Genomic DNA, 17,389 nt, shown 5'->3' on the forward strand with positions numbered 1-17,389 from the left:
TTTCATGAATTTGACAGCTGCAGGTCCTCCTGTTACTAGATATTTTTATATTCTCTTCACTCAAACACTGTATTTAACATGTTATCCACTGTCCATAATCTCATACAGAACATAGAACATAGGAAAGTACAGCACAGAGCAAGCCCTTTAGCCCACGATGTTGTGCCGAGGTTTAATCATAATGTAAAATATAGTAACTTAAACTAAGCACCTCTCAACTCACTGCTATCCATGTGCATGTCCAGCAGTCGCTTAAATGTCCCCAATGACTCTGCTTCCACCACCACCACTGGCAATGCATTCCATGCATTCACAACTCTCTGCGTAAAGAACATACCTCTGATGTCTCCTCTATACCTTTCTCCTAATATCTTAAAACTATGACCCCTCGTACCAGTCAATCTTGCCCTGGGGAAAAGTCTCTGGCTATTGACCCTATTTATTCCTCTCATTATCTTGTATACCTCAATCAGGTCTCCTCTCTTCCTCCTTCTCTCCAGAGAGAAAAGTCTGAGCCTATTCAACCTTTCTTCATAAGGCAAGTTCTCCAATTCAGGCAGCATCCTGGTAAACCGTCTTTTCACCATGTCCAAAGCCTCCAAATCTTTCCTATAGTAGGGCGACCAGAACTGGACACAATATTCCAAGTGTGGTCTCACCAGGGACTTGTAGAGCTGTAGCAAAACCTCACAGCTCTTAAACTCGATCCCCCTGTTAATGAAAGCCAAAACACCATATGCATTCTTAACAACCCTGTCCACTTGGGTGGCAACTTTGAGGGATCTATGTACTTGCACACCCAGATCCCTCTGTTCCTCCACACTGCCAAGAATCCTGTCCATAATCCTATATTCAGCATTCGAGTTCAACCTTCCAAAATGCATCACTTCGCATTTATCCAGGTTGAACTCCATCTGCCATTTCTCAGCCCAGCTCTGCATCCTGTCTATGTTACGCTGCAGTCTGCAATAGCTCTCGATACTATCGACAGCACCTCCAATCTTTGTGTCATCGGCAAATTTACTAACGCACCCCTCAACCTCCTCACCCAAGTGATTTATAAAAACTACAAAGAGCAGAGGCCCAAGAATAGAGCCCTGCAGGACCCCACTCAACACTGACCTCCAGGCAGAATACTTTCCATCTACAACCACGCTCTGCCTTCTGTCAGCCAACCAATTCTGAATCCAGATAGCCAAATCTCCCTGTATTCCATACCTCCTGACTTTATGAATGAGCCTATCAAATGCCTTGCTGAAGTCCATATACACCACATCTACTGCTCGACCTTCATTGGCCTGTCTTTCCACCTCTCGAAGAACTCAATAAGATTTGTGAGGTATGACCTGCCCTGCACAAAGCCATGCTGACTGCCTTCAATCATACTATGCTTTGCCAAATAATCATAAATCCTATCCCTCAGAATTCTTTCCAAAACTTTGCTGGCCACAGACGTAAGACTGGCTGGTCTGTAATTGCCAGGGAACAACATTTGCCTCCCTCAATCCTCTGGTATGACTCCCGTGGAGAGTGAGGAGGCAACGACCCTCACCAGCAGCTTAGTAACCTCCTTTCTCGTTTCCTGCAACCTAGGAAAAATCTGGTCTGGCCCTGGGGACTTATCAATCTTAATAATTTCCAAAATTTCAAGCTCATCAACTTCATCAATCTTAACCTGGTCAAGCCTGTATCCCAGCTCCTCAAAGTTTTCATTCCCAACAAGGTCCCTTTCCTTAGTGAAAACCGAAGCAAAAAACTCATTTAGGGCTCCCCCTATCTGCTCAGACTCCACGCACAAGTTCCCTACGCTATCCCTGATCGGCCCTACCTTCTCCCTGATCATTCTCTTATTCCTCATGTATGAGTAAGATGCCTTTGGGTTCTCCCTAATCCTTCTTGCCAAGCCTTTTTCATACCCCCTCCTGGCTCTCCTCAGTCCATTTCTGAGCTCCTTTCTAGTAAGCCTATAATCCTCTAAAGCTGAGCTAGATCCTTGCATCCTCCACCTTACGTAAGCTGCCTTCTTCCTTTTGACGAGAAACTCCTCTGTTCTCGTCATCCAAGGTTCCTTAGTCTTTCCCCTTCTTACCTGTCTCAGAGGAACAAATTCATGCATCACTCGCAACAACTGCTCCTTAAATAGTCTACACATGTCTGCTGCGCCCTTTCTGTGGAACAATTGCCCCCAGTCTGTACTTCCCAACTCCTGTCTGATAGCATCATAATTTCCTTTTCCCCAATTAAATACCTTCCCTCGGTAACTGCTCCTTTCACTCTCCAAGGTTTGAGTAATATGAAGCAGTTGTGATCACTGTCACCAAAGTGTTCTCCCACCCTGAGATCTGACACCTGTCCTGACTCATTGCCGAGCACCAAATCCAAAATGGCCTCTCCCTCGTCGATCTGTCTACATATCTCATTTAGTACTAAGAGCAACATCACCCTACTTAAATCTGGAGACCCTGGAGGGTTAAGATTTAGGAAGAAATTGTGTAGCATCTAAAATATCTAGTTGCTGAATATTAAAATTGGCTTGGGCTGTTGCCAACAACTGCTTGGAAATAAACATGCTTTATATTATTTGACAGAAGCTCCAATCATTAAGCCACACAAGATATGTAAAGATAAACTCCCATTTGTAAAGAAATGCACATCAGCAATGCAGTTGCCCTGATTGCCAGAATGCCACAATATCAACCATCACTTGGGGCGGCACGGTGGCTCAGTGGTTAGCACTGCTGGCTCAGTGGTTAGCATTGCTGTCTCACAGCACCAGGGTCCCAGATTCAATTCCAGCCTCGGGTGACTGTCTGTGTGGGGTTTGCACATTCTCCCTGTGTCTGCATGGGTTTCCTCCGGATGCTCCGGTTTCTTCCCACGTCCAAAGATGTGTAGGTCAGGTGAATTGGCCATGCTAAATTGCCCATCGTGTTAGGTGCATTAGTCAGAGGGAAATGGGTCTGGGTGATTACTCTTCGGAGGGTCGGCGTGCTCTTGTTGGTCCGAAGGGCCTGTTTCCACACTATAGGGAATCTAATCTAATCTTATAACCAAGGTTGGAGTGGTTCATTGCTTCCTTGTCGAGTCCCATTTCTTCATTGGTCACAACGTGTTTTAAATGCAACCAGGTTGATAACACAGTCAATTATGTAGGTCTCAGGTTCAGTTTGAAGAACAAGTCAGTCAGGTTTCTTTGGTTAGCAAGTTCATTCAAACATACTCAAAAAAAATGTAAAGATTACTGACAAATAGTTTAGTCAAGCATTCTTTTAACTAATAAACACACACACAAATTTGACAAGGAACAAGAAAGAACTCTGAAGAGTTAAGTTTTAAGTACTGTAGCCAAGTTAAACTCATGAAAAAAGAATAAGACACAGATTGTCCCAAATGACATTCTGATCTGAAATTATTCTTGAGAGTGTAGTGCTGGAAAACACAGCAGGTCAAGCAGCATCCAAGGAGCAGGAGAGTCGACGTTTCGGGCAAAAGCCCTTCATCAATTATTCTGGAGTTATTTTGCATACCCACAAGCTGCTGGCACAGTTGCATTTGACTGAATTTCCTTTGCTTCAGACAACAGGATAGATTCCAGGAATATGGAGTTCAGGAATTCTTCCAGTGTGGTAAAGATGACTTCGGTTAGGGTTTTCAGTTCAAACACTTCACTGAGAGGAGTTGCTAAGAAAGCAAGAGACAACAATAAGTTGTTGCTCTTAAGGCAGGTCAAATTCTCTCTCCCCAAGATCAAAAATGCTTATCCCACTCACAAATTGTGATCTCTGAGAACATTGTTCCGATTGAATGATCTGAGCTCCTAGTTCCTTGCAGATTGTTGCTGTTGTTCACAGTGTCTTCTTCTTAGCAAAGCATCCTCCGTTTAAAAGTTTAGGATGTATTTATATAGATCCACATAATTTTTAAAATGGTATTGGGATTACATGTCTTCATAACACCACCATAACAATTCAACATGGCAAACTAGAGAGTTTAGTAGGCCAATGTATTCACTAGTAATGCAGCAATGTCGTTCAACTTAAATAACTTTATTGCAAATGGAAATGGCAAAAGCTGACATGAGGGCATATTTATATTTAGATAGTGAATCCAAATCTGGAATGTGGTGCTACCTGAAAAAATTGGAGAAATAATGGAAGGGAAAGAACTTGCTGAACTATGGAGAAGGAGCGAGTGAATGGTGCTAATTGAATAGCTGTACCAAATAGTTGACATAGGCACCATGGACTGAATGGGTTTCTTCTGTGCTGTGGCATTCTATGTTGTATGGAGAACACAAGGTTGAAATCCAATAAGAGCACAAAGGATCATCATCATAGAATCATAGAATCCTGACAGTATGGAATCAGGCCATTCAGCCCATCAAGAGCACACACATCCTCTGAAAAGCATCTTACTGAGACCCAAGCACCTACCCTATCCCTGTAACCCTGCATTTCCCATGGCCTATTCACCTCAACTTCACACCTTTGGACTAAATAAGAATAAATAAGGCAGCAGTGTCCTTGCAGGATAGTTCTCCCTAATGCCTTCCAGAACATTGACCAATTTATGTGTTGTAACACAGGTGATATTAAAAGAACTTTTAAAGAAATCCAAGCCAATGACATTTATTTCAGAATGCTGAGACCAAAGGAGGATTTATGAGGAACTGACAATCATTGTGAGGAGATGCTAGTTTGTCTGAAACGGTCCCCCCTCAAAACTACATCCAATAAAAGACCAGAGCAACCATTGGGTCAACACCAGACTTTGAGTCTTATCAGATGCACTATTGAGGATTGTTCCTCATGGGCAGGGGCAAAGTTTCAACATAAATCAAATAGGAAGGCAGCAGAGGGAGTAGAAGGTACTTGGGAGACCCACAAACTCTGAATTTCCAGCCAGAATGTTGAATTTCAGAGCCAAGACCGTACAACACAAGTTGGAACAAGTTTTCATCAAACTGTACAGTGCTGTATTAAAAGTGCCCCTTAGGAAACATTCAAAAATTGGGCTAGTGACAAAACAAATAACCAATCCCTTATGTCAGAGTTATGAAGAAAATCAAAAGAAATCTGAGACTTTCAATTTTGGAAGGATACATTTGAGAGATGATCTTACAGAAATGGAAAAATAGTAAATAATATAGAAAAAATATTTTTAATTGATTTGCAAAAACAGGGCAAGGTCACGCAGGTATTAAAGGGTAAATGTAGGACTGAGAGCAGGAAGATTTTCTTTGAAGACTGAGTTGCTAACACACCAAATGGATGTTCTGATAGAGCGGAGCATGCAATGTTCCTTCTGTGATTTATGAGTAAACTGAATGTTGCAATGGGTTTTGATCTGATTTATTTATTGTTGTCACATGGACAATGAAAAGTTTTGTTTTCTGAGCATTACAGGCAGATAATATCATACAAAGATATACAGATCACAGGGTGTTTAGACAAAGCAAGGCATACAAGTTTATAGTCACACAGGACGTGAACAAAAGCAAGATCGACATTAGATTTGAAATTAGAGAAGTGTATTCAGCAGTCTATTAACAGCAGGGAGGAAGCTGTTCTTTAACCTGTTGGTGCATGTTTTGAAGCATCTGTATCATCTGCCTGATGGAAAAGGTTGGAAGAGCATATTATCGAGGTAGGAGGGGTCTTTGATGGCATTGGCAGCTTTTCCATGGCAATGGCATGTGGCGATGGAATCTGCAGATGGGAAGTTGGCTTTTGTGATGATCTGAGCTGTGTGCACAACTCTCTGTATTTTCTTACGGTCCTGGCCAGAGCAGTTGCCAGATAAATGCTTTCTATGGTGCAACTGTAAAAGTTGGTGAGGGTCCTAATGGATTTGTCGAATTTTCAATTTACTTTAATCTTAATCTAAATGAAGAAGCTGAGATAGGTAAATTGGACAGCTCTGTCTGGAACTACTGCGTGGATATCCTCACGATATCTGGTCAAGCATGGAAGGTGCCTGCTGATTATTACCCATCATCTCCACTCTGCTGATGAATCACTACTACCCCATGTTGAACACCATTTAGAGAATGTACCGAGGGTGGTAAGGGTGTGAGACTTTCAATGTCTATCACTAAGAGTGGCTAAGCAGCACCACTGCTGACCGAGCAGGATAAGCCCTCAAGGACATAGTAATAAGACTGAGATACTAATAAGTGATTAAAACATAAAAAATAGGTGCCGGAATAGGCCATTCATCCAATTTAGTGCACTCTGCCATTCAATATGATCATGGCTAACTGTCCATCTCATTGCCATATTCCCACTTTCTTCCCAAACTTCTAGAAATCTATTTCTCTCTTAAATAAATTCAGTAACTTGGAGTCTACAGCCTTCCACAATAGAGAATTACACAGGTTCACCAACTTCTGTATGAGGAAATTTCTTCTCATCTCAGGCCAAAATGGTCTGTCACATATCCCAAGATAGTGGCCTGTTGTTCTGGAACGCCTACCTACTTGGGGTTTATTATCCCTGTGTCTAGTCTGTCCAGCCCTGTCAGAATTTATATGTTCCAGTTAGATTCCCTATCATTCTTCTAAACTTAATGAATCTGGATCCAATTGACCTAATGTATCCTCCTGGGACATACCTACTATCTCAGGAATTGGTCTGGTGAATCTTTGCTGCACTTTGTCTATGGCAAGTGTATCGCTTCTTGGCTAAGGAGACCAAAACACCAGATGTGGTCTCACTAATACCCTATACAGCTTCAATAACACTTTCTTGCTCCTGCACTCAGACCAGCCTGTGCCCCAATAACTATACAAGGAGAAGCAAGAAAACGGTGTCTTTCTTAGGCACATTTTCACTTCGCAATGGCAGTGTTTTTTTTGTCAAATGCAGCAACGCTGATATTCTTTCCCCATTTTGGATTTGGGCTGCAGTGGCAAAATCCCTGCTTTTGGGTCAGAAAGTTCAAGTTCAAGTCCAGGAGCTTGAATTGTGCAGTGATAGTGTCCTTTCCTCTGGGCCAGTAGGTTTGGCTTCAAATCCCACAGAAGTGTGTTACAACTTGTTTGAACAGGATGATTAAAAAAGTAAAAATTGAAAGACAATGTTCTAGAGTCATAGAGATGTACAGCACGGAAACAGACCCTTCGGTCCAACTTGTCTATGCTGACCAGATATCCTAACCTAATCTAGTCCCATTTGCCAGTACCCCGCCCATATCCCTCGAAACCCTTCCTATTCATATACCCATCCAGATGCATTTTAAATGCTCTAATTGTACCAGCCCACCACTTCCTCTGGCAGGTTATTTCATACATGCACCACCCTCTGTGTAAAAACGATGCCCCTCAGGTCCTGTTTAAATTTTTCCCCTTTCACCCTAAACCTATGCCCTCAAGCTCCCCCACCACAGTGAACTCATAGGCTGCTTGTGTTGTTATCTTTTTTTCAAGAAGGAGTTAGATCCAGTTCGAAGAGCTAAAGGGATCACAGGGTATGGGGAGAAGTTGTGGACAATGTAGAGTTGGATGTTCAGTCATGATCACATCGAAAGGTGGAGAAGGTTCGAAGGGCCAAATGGCCTACTCCTACCAGGATTTTCAATATTTCTGTGGCTTCACAGTTTAAATACTGACAGGTTGTTTTGCCTGGCTGGGAAACCTAGAACAAAGGAACACAGTATCAGGATAAGAACGATAATTTAAACTGAGACAAGGGGAAACTTCTTCTCTCACCAAGGAATGTGAATTTTTGAAATACTCTGTCATGGTATATTCTGGATACTCCATCGTTGCCTGTCTCCCTCAACCTTAAACATAGTCAATGTAGCTTGCCCCATGCAGTAATGATAAGTTTCACACAGTCAGGAATAAGAGATCACAGTCAGGAATGAATCACAGTCCAAGTGAGGTTTTGTATGGGGAATTGGAGGCAGAGTAGGAGTTTGGTGCAGAGGGGAAAGGGTTGTTTTTTTGCGCTCATAGTTTGTAAGGTTTATTTTAAGCAAGATAAATTTCAGCCCAGGATCTCAGGCCCAGCATAAAAGAGGGACATCACTGTTAAAATTTATTTGTTGGTGTTTTAAATACAAAATTAAGAACTAAACAATTAAAAGAAAGATGCCAGGCCAGGCAAAGTGTTGTAACTGCATCATATGGGACCTCATTGTGGTTCATAGTGACCACATCTGTAGCAAGTGTTGGTTGCTTGAGGAACTCCAGCTCAGAGCTGATGAGCTGGAGTCTGTGCTTAAAACACTGTGACACATCAGGGAGAGGGAGAGTTACCTGGACGCTATGTTTCAGGAGGCAGTCACACTCCATCGATTAATTACCTCAAATTCAATCTGTGATCAGGGACAGGAGGGTGTTGACTGACAGTGAGGCAGGTCACGGTATCAGAAGATAGTGCCAAAGGAACCTCAGCCCTTGAACTTGTCTAACAGGTTTGAGATTTTTGCTTCCTATGCAGCTAACAGTGGGGGGAGGGGGGGTGGTAGAAGAAGGATGAGCAAACTGACCATAGCACCATGGTACAGAAAGCCTTTCAAGAGGGGGAGAAAAGAATAGATGTAGTCAAAATCAAGGATAATATAGTCAGGGGAATAGACTGTGTGCCCGGGTGCCCAGGATATCTTATCTGGGCTGCAGAGAAACTTGGAATGGGAGAGGAAAGATCCAGTTGCCATGGTCCACAGAGGTACCAACAGTATGGGTAAAAAGAAGAAAGCGGTTCTGCTGAGTGAATATGAGCAGCTAAGTGTTAAATTAAAACACAGAACCAAAAAGATGATAATAATGTCCAGATTACTACCTGAGCCATGAGAAAACTTGGCACCAAAGTCAACAAGATTAAAGAGGTAAATGTGTGGCTGAAAGATTGGTGTCGGAGAAATGGGTTTGAATTCACATGACATTAGCACCAATACCAGGGAAGGAGGAAGCTGTTCTAATGGGATGGGCCTCACCTGAATCATGCTGGGACCAGTGTCTTGGTGAATCACGTTACTGGGGCTATGGATGGGACTTCAAACTAAATAGTGGGACAGTGGGATGGGGGGGGGGGGGGGGTGAGCGGTGTTTGGTGGCATGGAAAATGTCAAATGGACTGTGGAGAGTTCAGCAGAGGTTATTAAAGTTTTCAGAACAAGTAATAGGACAGAGAAAGGAAAGAGTCAGAGAACTAAGTTCAGGCACAGCAGTTAAGGGGGCAACTATGAGAAGGGGGGCAGTCAAATGTTGGACTATGGGTGGTTGTACTAAAATGCACGCAGTATAGAAAATAAGGTATACCAGCAGGTAGTGCAGATTTAAATTGGCAGATAAAAAGTTATGGATATCAGAGAGACATGGCTGCAAGGGGATCAGGGCTGGGAGCTAAATATCCAAGGTTAAACATCCTGTTAAAAGGTCCGTTATATGGGCAGAGGGGGTGGGGGTTGCCTTGTTAGCAAGAATTGAAATTAAATTGAGAGCAAGAGTTGGAAAGCATAAACCCTGTTTGGGTAGAATTGAGGGACTGCAAAGGAAAAAAGACCCTAATAGGAGAGCAAGAATTGAAATTAAATTGAGAGCAAGAGTTGGAAAGCATAAACCCTGTTTGGGTAGAATTGAGGGACTGCAAAGGAAAAAAGACCCTAATGGGAGAGCAAGAATTGAAATTAAATTGAGAGCAAGAGTTGGAAAGCATAAACCCTGTTTGGGTAGAATTGAGGGACTGCAAAGGAAAAAAGACCCTAATGGGAGAGATGTACAGGGCTCCTCACAGTAAACAGGAGGTGGGCAAGAAAATACACCAGGAGATAGAAAAGGCATGTAAGAAAGGCACTATTACAATAATCATGGAGGGCGTCAATATAGGTGGACAGGGAAAATCAGGTTGCTTGTGAATATCAAGAAAAGGAATGTCTATGGAATGTCAGGAATGAGACACAGTCGAAGTGAGGTTCAGTGCTACAGCGGGCGCACAGAGAGGGGAGCCGGAAGGTAAGCGGAAACCAGTTTAAATTAACGTTTTTCTTTTCGCAGTCTGTGTTTTTTTTCCAACTAGGAGCGGGAACCCGGAAGTCGTCAACAGAGGCTTCTGGGAAGGTAAGAAGTTTGAGTGGAGAAGGAACCCGAGACACTACATGTGTAGTGTCTCCCACCCTCCCCCCTCCTCTAACCTAAAACAAAAGGACTCAGTCGGCTGAACAGGTAAGCTACTTAGTGTTCTTGTTTTGGAGACTAAGTGTTGAGTAATGGCAGCACAGGCAGTGGAATGTTCCTCCTGCAGGATGTTTGAGGTAGGGGTGACCACCAATGCTCCTGCCGACTTCACCTGCAGGAAGTGCAGCCAGCTCCAGCTCCTCACAGACGCGTTAGGGAACTGGAGCTGGAGTTGGATGAACTGAGGATTATTCGAGAGGCTGAGAGGGTGATAGATAGAAGCTACAGGGACATAGTTATGCCAGAGAACAGAGGTAGCTGGGTAACAGTTAGAGGTGGGAAGGGGAGGAAGCAGGCAGTGCAGGGATCCCCTGTGGTCATTCCCCTCAACAATAGGTATACCGCTTTGGATACTGTTGTGGGGGACGACCTAGCAGGGGTAAGCTGCAGTGACCGGGTCTCTGGCACGAGGTCCGGCTCTGAGGCCCAGAAGGGAAAGGGGGAGAGGAGTAGAGCGCTAGTTATAGGAGAATCTATAGTTAGAGGGACAGACAGGTGGTTCTGTGGACATGGGCGAGACTCTCGGATGGTTTGTTGTCTCTTGGGTGCCAGGGTCCGAGACGTCTCAGACCGTGTCTTCAGAATCCTTAAGGGGGAGGGTGTGCAGCCAGAAGTTGTGGTGCACATTGGCACCAACAACATAGGTAGGAAGAGGGGTGGGGAAGTCATTCAGGAACTCAGGGAGTTAGGCTGGAAGCTAATAGCTCGGACGGACAGCGTCGTCATCTCTGGGTTGTTGCCGGTGCCACGTGACAGTGAGGCAAGAAATAGGGAGAGAGTGAAGTTGAACACGTGGCTGTAAGGATGGTGTAGGAGGGAGGGCTTCAGGTATTTGGACAATTGGACTGCATTCTGGGGACCTGTACAAGCAGGACGGGTTGCACTTGAACCAGAAGGGCACCAATATCCTGGGAGGTAGGTTTGCTAGCACTCTTTGGGGGGGTTTAAACTAATTTGGCAAGGGGATGGGATCCGGACTTGTAGTCCAGCAAGTAGGTTAGCTGTTTTTCAGGATGTCCAAGAATGTAGGGAGGCTGTGAAGAAGGTAGCACTGACAGGGAGTACTTGCGGACACAGAGATGGGCTCAAGTGTGTATACTTCAACGCAAGGAGTATCAGAAATAAGGTGGGTGAACTTAAGGTGTGGATCGGTACTTGGGACTACAATGTTGTGGCCATCACGGAAACATGGATAGAAGAGGGACAGGAATGGTTGTTGGAGGTTCCTGGTTACAGATGTTTCAGTAAGATTAGGGAGGGTGGTAAAAAAGGAGGGGGTGTGGCGTTGCTAATTAGAAATGATGTTAAGGCTGCAGAAAGGCAGTTCGAGGGGGATCTGCCTTTGGAGGTAGTATGGGCTGAAGGCAGAAATAGGAAAGGAGCAGTCACCTTGTTGGGTGTTTACTATAGGCCCCCCAATAGCAGCAGAGATGTGGAGAAACAGATTGGGAAACAGATTTTGGAAAGGTGTAGAAGCCACAGGGTAGTAGTCACGGGTGATTTCAACTTCCCAAATATTGATTGGAAGCTCTTTAGATCAAGTAGATTGAATGGGGCGGTGTTTGTGCAGTGTGTCCAGGAAGCTTTTCTAACTCAGTATGTAGATTGTCCGACCAGAAGGGAGGCCATATTCGATTTGGTACTCGGTAATGAACCGGGACAAGTGATGGGCTTGTTAGGAGGTGAGCATTTTGGTGATGGTGACCACAATTCTGTGACTGTCACCTTGGTTATGGAGAGAGATAGGTGCGTGCAACAGGGCAGGTTTTACAATTGGGGAAAGGGTAAATACGATGCTGCAAGACAGGATCTGAGGAGCATAAATTGGGAGCATAGGCTGTCAGGGAAGGATGTCGTGGAAATGTGGAACTTTTTCAAGGAACAGATATGACGTGTCCTTGATATGTATGTACCTGTCAGGCAGGAAAGAGATGGTCGTGTGAGGGAACCTTGGTTGATGAGGGAGGTTGAATGTCTTGTAAAGAGGAAGAAGGAGGCTTACATAAGGTTGAGGAAACAAGGTTCAGACAGAGCGTTGGAGGGATACAGGATAGCCAGGAGGGAGCTGAAGAAAGGGATTAGGAGAGCTAAGAGAGGGCATGAAAAATCTTTGGCGGGTAGGATCAAGGATAACCCGAAGGCCTTTTACGCGTGTGTGAGAAACATGAGAATGACGAGAACGAGGGTAGGTCCGATCAAGGTCAGTAGTGGGAGGCTGTGTATTGAGTCGGAAGAGATAGGAGAGGTCTTGAATGAGTACTTTTCTTCAGTATTTACAAATGAGAGGGACCGTATTGTTGAAGAGTAGAGTATGAAACAGACTGGTAAGCTAGAGGAGATACTTGTTAGGAAGGAAGATGTGTTGGGCATTTTGAAAAACTAAAGGATAGACAAGTCCCCCGGGCCTGACGGAATATATCCTAGGATTATGTGGGAAGCAAGAGAGGAAATTGCAGAGCCGTTGGCAATTATCTTTTCATCTTCACTATCAATGGGGGTGGTGCCAGAGGACTGGAGAGTGGCGAATGTTGCGCCCCTGTTCAAAAAAGGGAATAGGGATAACCCCGGGAATTACAGGCCAGTTAGTCTTACTTCGGTGGTAGGCAAAGTAATGGAAAGGGTACTGAGGGATACGATTTATGAGTATCTGGAAAGACACTGCTTGATTAGGGACAGCCAGCACGGATTTGTGAGGGGTAGGTCTTGCCTTACAAGTCTTATTGAATTCTTTGAGGAGGTGACCAAGCATGTGGATGAGGGTAGAGTAGTGGATGTAGTGTATATGGATTTTAGTAAGGCATTTGATAAGGTTCCCCATGGTAGGCTTATGCGGAAAGCCAGAAGGCATGGGATAGTGGGATGTTTGGCCAGTTGGATAGAGAACTGGCTAACTGGTCGAAGTCAGAGAGTGGTGGTAGATGGTAAATATTCAGCCTGCATCCCAGTTACAAGTGGAGTTCCGCAGGGATCATTTCTGGGTCCTCTGTTGTTTGTAATTTTTATTAATGACTTGGAAAAAGGAGTCGAAGGGTGGGTCAGTAAATTTGCAGATGATACGAAGATTGGTGGAGTTGTGGATAGTGAGGAGGGCTGTTGTCGGCTGCAAAGGGACTTAGATATTGATGCAGAGCTGGTCTGAGGAGTGGCAGATGGAGTTCAACCCTGTCAAGTGTGAGGTTGTCCATTTTGGAAGGACAAATAAGAATGCGGAATACAGGTTTAACGGTAGGGTTATTAGTAAGGTGGAGGAGCAGAGGGATCTTGGGGTCTATGTTCATAGCTCTTTGAAAGTTGCCACTCAGGTGGATAGAGCTTGTAAGAAGGCCTATGGTGTATTAGCATTCATTAGCAGAGGGATTGAAATCAAGAGTCGTGAGGTGATGTTGCAGCTGTATAGGACCTTGGTAAGGCCACATTTGGAGTACTGTGTGCAGTTCCAGTCACCTCATTTTAGGAAAGATGTGGAAGCTTTGGAGAGGGTGCAGAGGAGATTTACCAAGATTTTGCCTGGAATGGAGAATAGTTCGTACGAGGATAGGTTGAGAGTGCTAGGCCTTTTCTCATTGGAACGGCGAATGATGAGGGGTGACTTGATAGAGGTTTATAAGATGATCAGGGGAATAGATAGAGTAGACAGTCAGAGACTGTTTCCCCGGGTACAACAGAGTGTTAGAAGGGGACATAAATTTAAGGTGAAGGGTGGAAGGTATGGGGGGATGTCAGGGGTAGGTTCTTTACCCAGAGAGTGGTGGGGCATGGAATGCACTGCCTGTGGAAGTGGCAGAGTCAGAATCATTGGTGACCTTTAAGCAGCAATTGGATAGGTACATGGAAAGGTGCTTAAGCTAGGACAAATGTTCGGCACAACATTGTGGGCCGAAGGGCCTGTTCTGTGCTGTATTGTTCTATGTTCTATGTATATGTTTTTTGGTTCGGGGAATTGGGAGGCAGAGTAGTAATTCTGTGTAGAGGGGAAAGGGGTACTTATTGCTTGCTTTTTGGGCTCAGCGTTTGTAATGTCTATGAGATGGTATTTTGAAGTAGCTTGTGGTACAGCCCACTAGGGGACAGGCAATGTCTGGATTCGGTGATACGTAATGAGGCAGACTTGATATTGGAGCTCAAGGTGAAGGAACCTCTATGGAGCAGTGACCATAATATGATAGAATGCACCCTTCAGTTTGAGAGGAAGAACCTTGAATCAGATGCAATGGTATTAGTAATTCAGTAAAAGTAACTACAAAGACATGAGAGAGGAGCTGACCAGAGTTGATTGGAAGGGGAGCCTAGGAAGAAAGATACTGGAGTAGTAATGGCTGGAGTTTCTGGGGCTAATTCAGAAGGCACAGCAGAAATTCATCCCAAGGAAAGAGAAATATACTGAGGAGAGGATGAGGCAACCATGGCTGATAGAGGAAGTCAAGGACAGCATAAAAGCAAAGGAAAAGGCATATTTGTGTTGAAGAAAAGGCAAATGTGTTGAAGATGAATGGGAAGCCAGGGGATTGGGAAATATATGATATCTAAAAAAGTAATAAGGGTGAGACATTTTAAAACGAAGATAAGCTAGCTAGGAACATAAATGAAGATTGAAAGAGTTTTGTTTTAGATCGTTGAAGAAAGAGACAAGAGTGGACATTGATCAACTGAAAAATGAGGCTAAGAAATAGCAATAGGAAACAAAGATATGGTGGAGGAACTGAATAGGTATTTTGCATCAGTCTTCATTGTGGAAGATTTCAGCAGCAAGCCAGAACTTCAAGTGAGTCAGGGACGATGTGAGTGTGGCAGTCATCACTAAGGAGAAGGTACTGGGAAAAGCTGAAAGTTCTGAAGCTGCTTAAATCATCCCAGAGGTCTGAAGGAGATAGCTGAGGAGATTGTAGAGACACTTATGGTGGACTTTCAGGAATCACTGGAGTCAGGCTGGATGCCAGGTGATTGGAAAGTGGCTTATTAAAAAAGGGAGGGAGGCAGAAGACAGGAAACTATATGCCAGTTAGCCTGACCTGGGTTTATTAGTAAGATTTTAAGAGTCTGTCATTAGAGATGAGATTGTGGAATACAGTCAGTTCTTCTATAATACGATGGTTGCGTTCTTGCACAAACCCGTGTTATAGAAAAATTGCGCTTTAGAAACAGCACTTAAAGTGTTAGCGATGTAATTGCATTACAACTAAAGCAGGTTTTATAAGCTTGCACTTTAGAAACACATTCGCAATTTATCAATTGTGTTACAGCGAATTTACGTTGACAAAATGTGCATTCTAACAGAATAACCTGAACTTGGAAGCACATGGTGGAATACTGCAGAGTCAGCATGACTTTGTCAAGGGGAAGTCATGCCTGACAAATCTGTTAGAATTCTTTGAGGAGATAACAAGCGAGTTAGACAAAGAAGAGCCAGTGGATGTGATCTATTTGGATTACTAGAAGGACTTTGACAAGGTGCCGCACAGGAGGTTGCAGAATAAGGTAACAGCCCATGGACAAGGAATTGGTATTGATAGGGTATTGGTTGACTGGCAGAAAGCAGAGTCATAGAGTCGTAGAAATGTACAGCATGGAAACAGACCTTTTGGTCCAACTCATCTGTGCTGACCAGATATCTTAACCTAATCTAGTCCCAATTTTCAGCATTTGGCTCATATCCCCCTAAACCCTTCCTATTTATATACCCATCCAGATGTCTTTTAAATGTTGTAATTGTACCAACCTCCACCTTTACCTCTGACAACTCATTTCAGACATGCACCACCCTCTACGTGGAAAAGTTGCCCCTTAGTTCCCTTTTAAATTTTTGTCCTCTCACCCTAAACCTGTGCCCTCAGTTCTGGACTCCCCCACTCCAGGGAAGAGACTTTGTCTATTCACCCTATCTTTGTCCCTCATTATTTTATAAACCTCCATAAGGTCACCCCTCAGCCTCTGACGCTCCAGGGAAAACAGCCACAGCCTATTCAGCCTCTCCCTGTAGCTCAAACTCTCCAACCCTGGCAATATCCTTGTAAGTATTTTATGAAACCTTTCAAGTTTCACAATATCCTTCCACAGGACCTTACCATTAAGTGTCTAAGTCCTGCCCTGATTTGTCTTTCAAAAATGCAGCACCTTAAATTTATCTAAATTAATTGGGTGGCACAGTGGCTCAGTGGTTAACACTGCCGCCTCACAGCACTAAGGACTCAGGTAGGTTTGATTCAAGCCTCGGGTGACTATCTGGTGTGGAATTTGCACATTTTCCTCTGGTCTGTATGGGTTTCCTCCGGGTTCTCTTGTTTCCTCCCACAATCCAAAGATGTGCAGGTCAGGTGGATTGGCCGTGCTAAATTGCCCATTGCATTCAGGAATGTGTAGGTTAGATGCATTAGTTAGGGCTAAATATAGAGTAATAGGGTAGGGAAATGGGTCTGGGTGGGCTACATTTTGGAGGGTCAGTGTGGACTTGTTGGGCCTAATGGCCTGTTTTCACACTGTAGGGATTCTATGATTCTAAACTCCACCTGTCATTCCTCAGCCCATTGGGCCATCTGATAATGATTCTGTTGTACTTCTTCTTCACTGTCCACTACACCTCCAACTTTGATATAATCTGCAAATTTGCTAACTATACCTCCTACGCTCACATCCAAATCATTTATGTAAATGACAAAAAGCAGTGGACTCAGCACCGATCCTTGTAGCATATCTCTGGTCACAGGCAACCAGTCTGAAAGGCAACCCTCCACCATCACCCTCCGTCTTCTACCTTTGAGCCAGTTCTGTATCAAAATGGCTAGTTATCCCTGTATTCCGTGTGATCAAACGTATAAGGATAAAAGGGTTTTATCATCAGGGCAACAAGTGAAGATCCATGAGGTAAGTGTGTGGGGACTTCAACTATTGACACTATCCATTAATGATCTGGATGAAGAAACTAAGGACATTGACGATACAAAAGTAGGAGAGACAGGTAGTGTTGAGGAAGCAGAGAGGCTGTAGAAGGACTTAGAGTGAGCAAAGAAATGGCAGGTGGAGTACAATGTGGGAAAGTGTGAGATTTTGCACTTTGGCAGAAAGAACACTGGTGTGAAGTATTTTCTAAATGGGAAAAGGTGTCAGAAATCTGAAGTACCATAGGGACCTGGGAGTTCTAGTTCAGGATTCTCTTAAGGTTAACATGCAGGATCACCTGGTGATTAGGAAGGCAAATGCAATGTTAGCATTCAT

Source organism: Chiloscyllium plagiosum, unplaced genomic scaffold, assembly GCF_037043375.1.
Source record: "Chiloscyllium plagiosum isolate Xiang-an unplaced genomic scaffold, Cpla_swu_hap1 HiC_scaffold_8, whole genome shotgun sequence".
NCBI classification, from domain to species: domain Eukaryota; kingdom Metazoa; phylum Chordata; class Chondrichthyes; order Orectolobiformes; family Hemiscylliidae; genus Chiloscyllium; species Chiloscyllium plagiosum.